General features: G+C 51.7%; 1 protein-coding gene across 3 annotated transcripts in view; it reads left to right on the top strand.

Annotated features, from left to right (window-relative positions):
- Positions 1-2,044: 2,044 nt before the first annotated feature.
- Positions 2,045-12,346, top strand: part of slc29a1 (solute carrier family 29 member 1 (Augustine blood group)) — a 55,729-nt gene continuing 45,427 nt past the window's right edge. Inside the window, exons 1-2 of one of the 3 annotated variants that reach the window (XM_031901686.1) lie at positions 2,045-2,132; positions 3,571-3,667. The gene's annotated coding sequence lies outside the window, so the exon portion shown is untranslated. 3 annotated transcript variants of the gene reach the window in all.

Raw genomic sequence — 12,346 nt, 5'->3', positions numbered from 1 at the left:
GCCCCCCTTCTCTGTATACATACCCCCAAATGTAATCAAAAGCACTAAGTTTGCCCAGTAACCAATAGCAACCAAAATAATGTTTGTTTTTAAACAGGTGACCAGTAAATGCTACCTGCTGATTGGTTGCCAAGGGTTACTGGGCACACTTAGTGCCTTTTATTACATAAGGTCTCCACGCCAAGTGCCCATATGCGCTGGCACTGCCCTACACTGAGTCTATGGCACAGCAGTTATTCTATAGGGGTTGTAATTCTCTGTAGAGAGCAGCCCCCCTGGCAGAATCGCATTAGTGGTTTAATATCCTGAGCGGTGACTCCCTCGGCTTGGGGTTTTCCCCCCCACTCTGTACATGTAGAGTATAAAACATTATGCCACACTCAGCTCCTTGCGTTGGATCAGGCAAGCCCCCCCCCCCCCCATGAGGGAATGGATATTCCTATTTATCAGCCCCATGATCCCCTTTAACCCCTTCCTGGCAGGGCTTTGGAGTACTGACAATAAATATAACAAAGTAAGTTTGGAAATGGGCAAATAATCCAAACCCACCCCAAGCTCCGCCCCCCGCACATAAGCACACAGGGTATATCAGTCATTGCCCATAGCCCGGGATTACGTATGAGCCTTATCTGCCCCAGCACAGGGGTTCCTGCCCCGCACAATAAGCAGCTCCTTATCAGCCCCAGCCCTGGTGCATGCTGGGTACTCCTGCACTTATCTGGGGCACAGACACTTACCTGAGTGGCACTGCCCCCCTATATACACACTGATGGAGTTTAGCAACCTACATTGCCCCCCCATATCTGCCTGGTAGCTAGGGTAAGGGGGACCTTAGCAACCAGATAACTGTTAGTTACAAAACACTTACCCTTTGCCCTAGAATAGCCCAGCTGAAGTGACTCTGTTGCCGGGGTCACTAGACCCGAGGAACCGCAGGTTTCGCTTTGCAGGAAAGCAGAACAGAAAGACAAAATCAGTCCCAAACATTAAGGAAGACCAACTGCAACTGCTTCAAGCTGGTGTGTATTTCTCCAATGCCCTGATACTCCTAGTGCTTCTGTGCCTGACTTTCCCATGGGGCATGATGGGATATGTAGTTGTACAGAGCAGGGATACACTCAATTACCAGACAGTATGTGGGCGCTGGAAATGATCTACAGTGAGACACCCCCAGGGGCCCAGCACCCATAGTCTCCCCTTATCTGGCACCCCAGCCTCACATCTGTCCCCGCCCCTCACTGCCCCACCCACCCTAATGTCTAACTGCAATGTCCAATGTAACGAAGAGGTAAGTTATTCCTACAGGGGTAAATAGTGACCATCAGTCCTTCCCCATAATATACTGACATTGGGCACCTACCCCTCCCTTCCCCATAATATACCGACATTGGGCACCTACCCCTCCCTTCCCCATAATATACCGACATTGGGCACCTACCCCTCCCTTCCCCATAATATACCGACATTGGGCACCTACCCCTCCCTTCCCCATAATATACCGACATTGGGCACCTACCCCTCCCTTCCCCATAATATACCGACATTGGGCACCTACCCCTCCCTTCCCCATAATATACCGACATTGGGCACCTACCCCTCCCTTCCCCATAATATACCGACATTGGGCACCTACCCCTCCCTTCCCCATAATATACCGACATTGGGCGCCTACCCCTCCCTTCCCCATAATATACCGACATTGGGCGCCTACCCCTCCCTTCCCCATAATATACCGACATTGGGCACCTACCCCTCCCTTCCCCATAATATACTGACATTGGGCACCTACCCCTACCCATATACATCCCACAAAATTTGCCCCCCCATACTGAACTCTATAGACCACCCGCCCCACCCATAGTCAATTGCCCCGACACCAACCCATATAGAATTAATAGAGATGCCCCACTCAGACCCGTTATACCCCCAGGTCCGGGTAATGGGCGGAACTAAGAAGATGTACCATGTGCTCGGGGGAGGGGCTAGTAGCAGGTGGCGGGAGAATGAGGCGGAGCAGCCAATGAGAGGCCGGGGGTGGGTGAGGGGCGGAGTCACTCAGGGAAAAATACACACTCGTGGCAATCTCCTCGGATCAATCCCAATAGTAGGAACTTTCCGATCTCCGTGTGTGGGTGAGTCCGGCGGGTATTTGTCTCAGGGCCGATACTTATTATTTTATACTATAATATACTACTATATTTATTATTGTGTGTCTTCTATCCCCCCCATATATATATATATATATCTATATAGTGACATTATACAGACTGTGTATGGGCGCTGTGCCAGGGCAGGGGTATTATACAGGCTGTGTATGGGCGCTGGGCAGGGGTATTATACAGGCTGTGTATGGGCGCTGTGCCAGGGCAGGGGTATTATACAGGCTGTGTATGGGCGCTGTGCCAGGGCAGGGGTATTATACAGGCTGTGTATGGGCGCTGTGCCAGGGCAGGGGTATTATACAGGCTGTGTATGGGCGCTGTGCCAGGGCAGGGGTATTATACAGGCTGTGTATGGGCGCTGTGCCAGGGCAGGGGTATTATACAGGCTGTGTATGGGCGCTGTGCCAGGGCAGGGGTATTATACAGGCTGTGTATGGGCGCTGTGCCAGGGCAGGGGTATTATACAGGCTGTGTATGGGCGCTGTGCCAGGGCAGGGGGATTATACAGGCTGTGTATGGGCGCTGTGCCAGGGCAGGGGTATTATACAGGCTGTGTATGGGCGCTGTGCCAGGGCAGGGGTATTATACAGGCTGTGTATGGGCGCTGTGCCAGGGCAGGGGGATTATACAGGCTGTGTATGGGCGCTGTGCCAGGGCAGGGGGATTCCATGTATAGTGGATTAATATATGCTTAGTGACCGTGGGAAAGAGAGCAGCCCAAGAGACGGAGACTGGAGTCACTAACCCAGGGGAATGTTCCTAGAGGATCTGAGGCCAAGTTGCCCAAATTCAAATTTTAATCATTTTAAAAGGGTTATCTGATTGCTAGGGTTCCAGTTACCCTAGCAACCAGACATTGGTTAGAATGACAGCCTGGAAGATGAATAGGAGGACTTTGTAATTGAAAAATAAGTTTTAGAAATTCCCAGCTAACATTTTAGACTGAATTGGCCAATTACAACTGAGGGGGTTGGAATGAAAAAGCCGAAATCTCAGGGCAGGTAGAACAATCCCAGTTGTCTCAGCGCATCAGTGACGACAATATAACATTAACTTCCCCTTTAATCTGCTTTTCATGGCAGAAAGTAATGATGTACTTCTAGGGGCAACTCCCAGCTGGTCCCACCTACTAGGAAACAGTGAGGGAGCAGATCCCGGGAGTTGTAGTTCAGCTGCGGAGGGGGGGGGGTTATTGTGCAGATTGCTGTGACTGTCTCTCGCTGTGCCGGGGTCTCGCTGTGCCAGGGTCTCACATCTGCACTCCCCCCCTCTCTCCCTCCTGGTCCCCAGGGCAGGGGCAGCCAAGCAGGTCACTTAGGTTACGGCTCCCTCCTCCCTCCCATTAAATTCCAATGTTTAAACCTTTTTGGCAAATGGATTGTGAGTCCCACTGCTCTTCTCTCTCTAGAACCCGGGTCTTCTTCCACTCTGATTGGATCTGGGCAGCACCGGGCAGCAGTACCAGAGCGCCAAGCGACGGGAAGAGAAGCCCCACCGACCAGCAGGTTAGATTTGCTCTTTGATTTGCCCTTGTAACCGCCCTGCTAATCTGCTGGGGCCAGGAGGCAGCTTGGGAGGGCAGTATGGGCGACGCTAATGATTGCTGGGAGTTGTAGTTCTGCAGGAGGCTATGGAGGAGGGTATGGACTGACACGGGTATGGACTGACGCGGGTATGTACTGACGCGGGTATGTACTGACGCATTTATGTATTGACGCGGGTATGTACTGACACATTTATGTATTGACGCGGGTATGTACTGACGCATTTATGTATTGACGCGGGTATGTACTGACGCGGGTATGTACTGACGCGGGTATGTACTGACGCGGGTATGTACTGACGCGGGTATGTACTGACGCATTTATGTACTGACGCGGGTATGTACTGACGCATTTATTTACTGACGCGGGTATGTACTGACGCGGGTATGTACTGACGCATTTATGTACTGACGCGGGTATGTACTGACGCGGGTATGTACTGACGCGGGTATGTACTGACGCATTTATTTACTGACGCGGGTATGTACTGACGCGGGTATGTACTGACGCATATGTATGACGGGATGTACTGACGCGGGTATGTACTGACGCGGGTATGTACTGACGCGGGTATGTACTGACGCGGGTATGTACTGACGCGGGTATGTACTGACGCGGGTATGTACTGACGCGGGTATGTACTGACGCGGGTATGTAATGATGCGGGTATGTACTGACGCGGGTATGTACTGACGCGGGTATGTACTGACGCAGGTATGTACTGACGCATTTATGTACTGACGCATTTATGTACTGACGCGGGTATGTACTGACGCGGGTATGTAATGATGCGGGTATGTACTGACGCATTTATGTATTGACGCGGGTATGTACTGACGCGGGTATGTACTGACGCATTTATGTACTGACGCGGGTATGTACTGACGCGGGTATGTACTGACGCATTTATGTACTGACGCGGGTATGTACTGACGCGGGTATGTACTGACGCGGGTATGTACTGACGCGGGTATGTACTGACGCGGGTATGTACTGACGCGGGTATGTACTGACGCATTTATGTACTGACGCGGGTATGTACTGACGCATTTATTTACTGACGCGGGTATGTACTGACGCGGGTATGTACTGACGCATTTATGTACTGACGCGGGTATGTACTGACGCGGGTATGTACTGACGCATTTATGTACTGACGCGGGTATGTACTGACGCGGGTATGTAATGATGCGGGTATGTACTGACGCATTTATGTATTGACGCGGGTATGTACTGACGCGGGTATGTACTGACGCATTTATTTACTGACGCGGGTATGTACTGATGCGGGTATGTACTGACGCATTTATGTACTGACGCGGGTATGTACTGACGCGGGTATGTACTGACGCATTTATGTACTGACGCGGGTATGTACTGACGCGGGTATGTACTGACGCGGGTATGTACTGACGCGGGTATGTACTGACGCGGGTATGTACTGACGCATTTATGTACTGACGCATTTATGTACTGACGCGGGTATGTACTGACGCGGGTATGTAATGATGCGGGTATGTACTGACGCATTTATGTATTGACGCGGGTATGTACTGACGCGGGTATGTACTGACGCATTTATGTACTGACGCGGGTATGTACTGACGCGGGTATGTACTGACGCGGGTACTGACGGGTATGTACTGACGCGGGTATGTACTGACGGCATTTATGTACTGGACGCGGGTATGTACTGACGCATTTATTTACTGACGCGGGATGTACTGACGCGGTATGTACTGACGCATTTATGTACTGACGCGGGTATGTACTGACGCGGGTATGTACTGACGCATTTATGTTACTGACGGGGTATGTAATGATGCGGGTATTGTACTGACGCATTTATGTATTGACGCGGGTATGTACTGACGCGGGTATGTACTGACGCAGGTATGTACTGACGCGGGTATGTACTGACGCATTTATGTTACTGACGCGGGTATGTACTGACGCATTTATTTACTGACGCGGGTATGTACTGACGCATTTATGTACTGACGCGGGGTATGTACTGACGCGGGTATGTACTGACGCATTATGTACTGCGCGGGTATGTACTGACGCGGGTATGTACTGACGCATTTATGTACTGACGCGGGTATGTACTGTACTGACGCGGGTATGTACTGACGCGGGTATGTACTGACGCGGGTATGTACTGACGCGGGGTATGTACTGACGCATTTATGTACTGACGCGGGGTATGTACTGACGCATTTTATTACTGATGCGGGTATGTACTGACGCAATTTATTTACGACGCGGGTATGTACTGACGCGGTATGTACTGACGCATTTATGTACTGACGCATTTATGTACTGACGCGGGTATGTACTGACGCGGGTATGTACTGACGCGGTATGTACTGACGCGGGTATGTACTGACGCGGGTATGTAATGACGCGGGTATGTACTGACGCGGGTATGTTACTGACGCGGGTATGTACTGACGCGGTATGTACTGACGCGGGTAATGTACTGACGCATTTATGTATTGACGCGGGTATGTACTGACGCGGGTATCTACTGACGCGGGTATGTACTGACGCGGGTATGTACTGACGCGGGTATGTACTGACGCGGGTATGTAATGACGCGGGTATGTACTGACGCGGGTATGTACTGACGCGGGTATGTACTGACGCGGGTTGTACTGACGCATTTATGTACTGACGCGGGTATGTACTGACGCGGGTATGTACTGACGCGGGTATGTACTGACGCGGGTATGTACTGACGCGGGTATGTAATGACGCGGGTATGTACTGACGCGGGTATGTACTGACGCGGGTATGTTACTGACGCGGGTATGTACTGACGGCGGGTATGTAATGACGCGGGTATGTACTGACGCGGGTATGTACTGACGCATGTATGTACTGACGCGGGTATGTAATGACGCGGGTATGTACTGACGCATGTATGTACTGACGCGGGTATGTACTGACGCGGGTATGTACTGACGCGGGTATGTACTGACGCGGGTATGTACTGACGCGGGTATGTACTGACGCGGGTATGTACTGACGCATGTATGTACTGACGCGGGTATGTACTGACGCAGGTATGTACCGACTCGGGTATGTACTGACGCGGGTATGTATTTGAAGTTTAATATTAAATATATACAATATAAAATTAGAGATGCTGGGGCAGGGCAGTAAATAACAAACGGAGTATGTAGCGCCCCCAACTGGTGCAATTTTGGCTGCTGAACAGGAATCTCATTGCTTGGCAATTGGCAGCTGCCCCCCCCCGCGCTGCAGCATCGATCAGAGACCCTTTTAAGGGAAAAGATACCCCTTTGTGCCAAATACGGCTTCGTGCTGCTGGAAGGACTAACTGCCATTCCCTCTCTGCCTCTTTCCAAAGTAAAACATGAAATGCCCCTGGTTGCCAAGATTGGAGATCCTGGCAACCAGAAGGTTCCACACTGTGCAGCCAAAAGTTATTATGGGGTGGGGCGGTGCAGTGACCTCTGGGCCCTGCATGGAACTGTTATCATTCTGACATTCCCACCAATGCCTGGTTGCTAGGGATACTGATCCTAGCAAACAAATAGAATGCAGTCATTGTCTCAGTGTCCTTGTACCCCTGTATCTGGCAGAACCCACAGCGGGAGGAGCCCGGGAGGCGCCGCTATCACTTTAGGCTTTTGTGTCCCTTAACTTGTTCCTACAGTGTTGCCTTTGTTCCACCACGGCCGGACCCTCTCTCTGCCCCACTAGGGGGGCTCGGCCTACTCTCCTGCTATGTATTTGCTACTCACCAGCTACAGGGAGTAAGGGGAGGGGTAAGGGGAGGAGGGGGTAAGGGGTGAGGAGTAAGGGGTGATGGGTGAGGAGTAAGGGGTGAGGGGTAAGGGGTGAGGGGTAAGGGGTGAGGAGTAAGGGGTAAGGGGTGATGAGTAAGGGGTAAGGGGTGAGGAGTAAGGGGTAAGGGGTGAGGAGTAAGGGGTAAGGGGTGAGGAGTAAGGGGTAAGGGGTGAGGGGTAAGGGGTGATGAGTAAGGGGTGAGGGGTGAGGAGTAAGGGGTGAGGGGTAAGGGGTGATGAGTAAGGGGTGAGGGGTAAGGGGTGATGAGTAAGGGGTGAGGGGTAAGGGGTGATGAGTAAGGGGTGTGGGGTAAGGGGTGATGAGTAAGGGGTAAGGGGTGATGAGTGAGGGGTAAGGGGTGAGGGGTGAGGGGTAAGGGGTGATGAGTAAGGGGTGAGGGGTAAGGGGTGAGGAGTAAGGGGTGAGGGGTAAGGGGTGAGGGGTAAGGGGTGAGGGGTAAGGGGTGATGAGTAAGGGGTGAGGGGTAAGGGGTGATGAGTGAGGGGTGAGGGGTGAGGAGTAAGGGGTGATGAGTAAGGGGTGAGGGGTAAGGGGTGAGGGGTGATGGGTAAGGGGTGAGGGGTAAGGGGTGAGGGGTGAGGGGTAAGGGGTGAGGGGTGAGGGGTGATGGGTAAGGGGTGATGAGTAAGGGGTGAGGGGTAAGGGGTGATGAGTGAGGGGTGAGGGGTGAGGGGTGAGGAGTAAGGGGTGAGGGGTGAGGGGTAAGGGGTGAGGGGTAAGGGGTGAGGGGTGATGGGTAAGGGAAGGAGGGGGTTAAGGGTTGAGGAGTGAGGTGTAAGGGGAGGAGGGGGTAAGGGGGGGAGGGGTAGGCAATCAGGCTGCTCCGTCAGGGACAGGTACCCCCTTTGTATTTGGTATCTTCAGGGGTCTCTGTTCACAATAGGAGACCCCCCCCATATGTGGTATTTACTAGGCACCCGTTAAATAAAGGGGTGCAATGTGATGGGGATCGAGCGCAAAACACCCTTTTGACAAGACGCTGAGGGCTCCGGCCCCCAAGGCAATTCTCTAGCACGGCTTCCATTTCCCAGGGAATCATGGGAGAGCCCCCCAGGCCGGGCGAGGATTGTGCCAGCAGCAACCGGGGGCTCAGGGTTATACTCACTTCCCTTAGTAACAAGGGGTGGGGGCATTTATGTGGCTGAGATGCCCAAGAATTGCCCTGTGCGCCGCCAGCTGAACCCATTGTGTTCTGTTCCTGTAGCCTCCGGACCCGGCTCAGAACTGAACCCAAAACTTCTCTGTGAGGCTCAGTCTCGGCAGCCAATCCTTACTGTGTGTGCGCTGGGGGCTGATTCCCTGCTTGTCGGCCATTGTTTATATTAGTGACAGAGAAAATGACCATTAGCCTTAGGCAAGAGGGGTCACACCTGTACCTGCCCCCCCATAGCTCTGATGTGAGTGCAGCATCAGGCGAAAGCCTGACCCCCCCCCCGTTCCATTCTACCCCGGGGCAATTCCTGGTATTTGCCCCCGGTGCACAGGAATCATTTGCGTCCCAGTTCCTGTACCCACTTAACTTTCACTGTGATGTAGAATATGATATTGTGAGACAATTTGCAATTGGTCTTCATTTTTTATTATTTGTGATTTTTGAATTTTTTTTTAGCTTTTTTATGTAGCAGCTCTCCAGCTGGTTGCTAGGGGCCAAATAACCCTAGCAAATAGACACTGATTTGAATGAGAGACCGGAATATAAATAAAAGAGGGTCTGAATAGAAAGATAAGTAATAAATTGTAGCCACACAGAGCAATATATATTGTGGTTGCCGGGGTCAGTGACCCCCAATCTTAAAGCTGGAAAGAGGCAGAAGAATGTGACTAATAATTCAAAAGTTATAAAAAAGATCAAGACCAGTTGAAAAGCTGCTTAAAAGCCCCCCTTTAATCCTTGTGTCAGTGATCGGGGGGGGGGGGCTGCAAGTCACGGGATAAAGGGGCCCGAGTTGCCCCAGACTGACTAATACCTCCCTAATTACCCCCCATACACCAGGGGCAGTTATTTTCCTACACGCAGACATTTCACCCCCAGCCTGGTGTGTGGATATCGGGGGGAGGAGAGTCGGGGGCCCCCGATTCGCACAAACTGGCGGCTGCTGGGAGTGCGACTCGGCCGACTTCACAATTACCTAATGGGGCTTAACGAGTTACTAATGTGACTAATGTGATTACGCGGTTACACGGGAGGCTTTTAGGCACAATTACCACCCCCCCCCCACAGAATGCCAAGAATTCTGCCCTGTTGTGACTGCCTGCAGCCCCTCGGCTTTGTGTGTTTTCCACTCTGGTGACTGCAGTCCTGCTGCCTGGAGAGGCCTAAACAGGCTTTAAACTTCCCCGGCTGGGGGTATGGGCTGGGGCACTGGCAGGGTGGGGGTATAAGGGGTAACTGGCATAGGGTACCCGTATATATTATGTGCGCACAGAAAGCACAGAATGTTCCTACCCCCCCCCGTGACCCTATTGGCCGGCTGGCACTCAGTATATAATACATTCCTCCCCATGACCCAGGGTAACGTGTGGGAACAATGGAATATCCTGAGCAAGAGGACTTTGCTCCACGTTATTATTATTATAGGAAACGATAATAAAATTAACGAGAATGTTCCTTTCTGGGAGTGCCAATTAGCTAATTGCCCCTCTTGCTCTACATCTAGACTGGCAGGTAACGGGTCACATAAACAGGAGCAACTGGGTTAATTGATTTAATCACAAGGGAGGAGTAACTTGGTTGCTATTGGTTACAAGGCTGGATTTGCCCTAGTTATACCTACTAGACCCTTATGCCCCAGGCAGCTTCCTGGCAATGCCCCAAGCTGGTATGGTGGGGGCACTAGGGGGTTTCCCTCCGGCTGCAGGTTGTGAATATAATGAATAATATTATATATATATATATAATGAATAAGTCATTTAATGACCAGTCCCAGTCCGGCTCTGTAAGACGCCATTGTACCCACGATGAATAGGCCCCTGTTATAGGCCGGCATTCCCCTAATAGACATGCAGATATCTCAGCCGACCCATTTCCGTCCCACTCATTGGCCTGCTCTGTGGGAGGGTCCTGCCAGTCTAAGGGTGGGCACAGACGGTTTCCCGCAGCCCAGGGAGCTTACAATCTAATGCCGCACTGATACTGGTGTTTGGCCACTTTGCACAGGTTCCCTATCACATAAATGCTCGTTAGCCAGTCGTTAGGGGATAATCACTTGCCTCTCCCCTTGCTGACAAGGCACTGATTACTTTCCCCAGATAACGAGCCTGTTGGCTATTAACCCCTCCCTTGCCTGATTATTACCAGCCATAGAATTACAGATAAGGGCAGATAAAGCCCTTGGATACTCTGACACTAATGAGTGAATGGCAGCCTGGAAACCTGTGCAGCCCTAATGGGGTGCAATTTACTGCCCTGGGGCATTAGCACAGCTTTAGCTTTCCCTGGGTAAAGGGAGAGCTGCGATTGGCTGGCAGCATCCTTCTGTGTAACGGGGGGAGGAGCCTAAATTTGAGCCCCTCATACATTCCATCCGGTCCCTGTCTGTTACACATGACTGGTGGGTGTGTCCTAATGGTCAGGTGAGCTGCAGTTCCCTGTCAGGTCTGCCCAGCTGCTGATTGGCTACCATGCTCAGACTGGGCAGCAGTCACTCAATAGGTGTAGTGACCAAAGTGCCATATAATAAATGCAGATTAAGAGGGATTTGATGCTACTGTACCGAGCTCTGATTCTTTGTTTTTTCTGCTTCTGGGCTGCTCTCCTTCCCATGGTCAGGAGCGGTAAGTGACTCTATTGTCCCCAGTTCTTACCCAGATACAGAGCTCTGATTTTTGGGATACTCTCACAGAATAGGAGCTCTTTACCTGGGTGACTACTGAGGGGAGGGTAAATGTCTGGCCATAGGAATGAGAGCAGCCCAAGAGCAGGGAGTGCAGAGAATCAGAAGTCTCTACTCAGGGGTGATTGGAGCCAGTTTCTGGCCATGGGAAAGAGAGCAGCCCAGGAGCAGGAAGTACAGAGAATCAGAGCTCTGTACCTGGGTAAGTACTGGGGGGAGATTGGATTCACTTACCCAGGGGGAGGTTCCTGTCTGACCATGGGAAAGAGAGCAGCCCAGGAGCAGGAAGTACAGAGAATCAGAGCTCTGTACCTGGGTAAGTACTGGGGGGAGATTGGATTCACTTACCCAGGGGGAGGTTCCTGCCTGACCATGGGAAAGAGAGCAGCCCAGGAGCAGGAAGTACAGAGAATCAGAGCTCTGTACCTGGGTAAGTACTGGGGGGAGATTGGATTCACTTACCCGGGGGGGGGAGGTTCCTGTCTGACCATGGGAAAGAGAGCAGCCCAAGGTCAGCAAGTTCAGAGAATCAGAAGTCTCTACTCAGGGGTGATTGGAGCCAGTTTCTGGCCATAGGAAAGAGAGCAGCCCAAGAGCACAGAATCAGAGGTCTGTACTTGGGGAGATTCCTGGTCATTCCAATAGAAATGGCCCCTGGTTCCATCCCAAGTGGACCTACCACTTACAGCTGCAGGTAGGTGTGGGGGTAAGCGAGGGAACATCAGACCGTGACTTCCCAGTAGCACTGAGACATTTGTTAGTTAATCCACAAACAGGACAGACTGATCCCTGAAACAGGATATGGCCCGTCCCTGCCCCCCCCCATAGTAACCTGTATCACACAGAGAGGCAATGTATCCTGCTTCCAAGGAGGGGTTAGCTTTGCCTTTATTCCCTGTAATGAGTAAATTGCTATCTGCGGAACATTCTGTGCCTGCTGGGCACATCGGGCATAGTCCAAGTAAGG

This window comes from Xenopus tropicalis, chromosome 5, assembly GCF_000004195.4.
Source record: "Xenopus tropicalis strain Nigerian chromosome 5, UCB_Xtro_10.0, whole genome shotgun sequence".
NCBI classification, from domain to species: domain Eukaryota; kingdom Metazoa; phylum Chordata; class Amphibia; order Anura; family Pipidae; genus Xenopus; species Xenopus tropicalis.
This window is presented reverse-complemented; position numbering and strand designations above follow the sequence as displayed.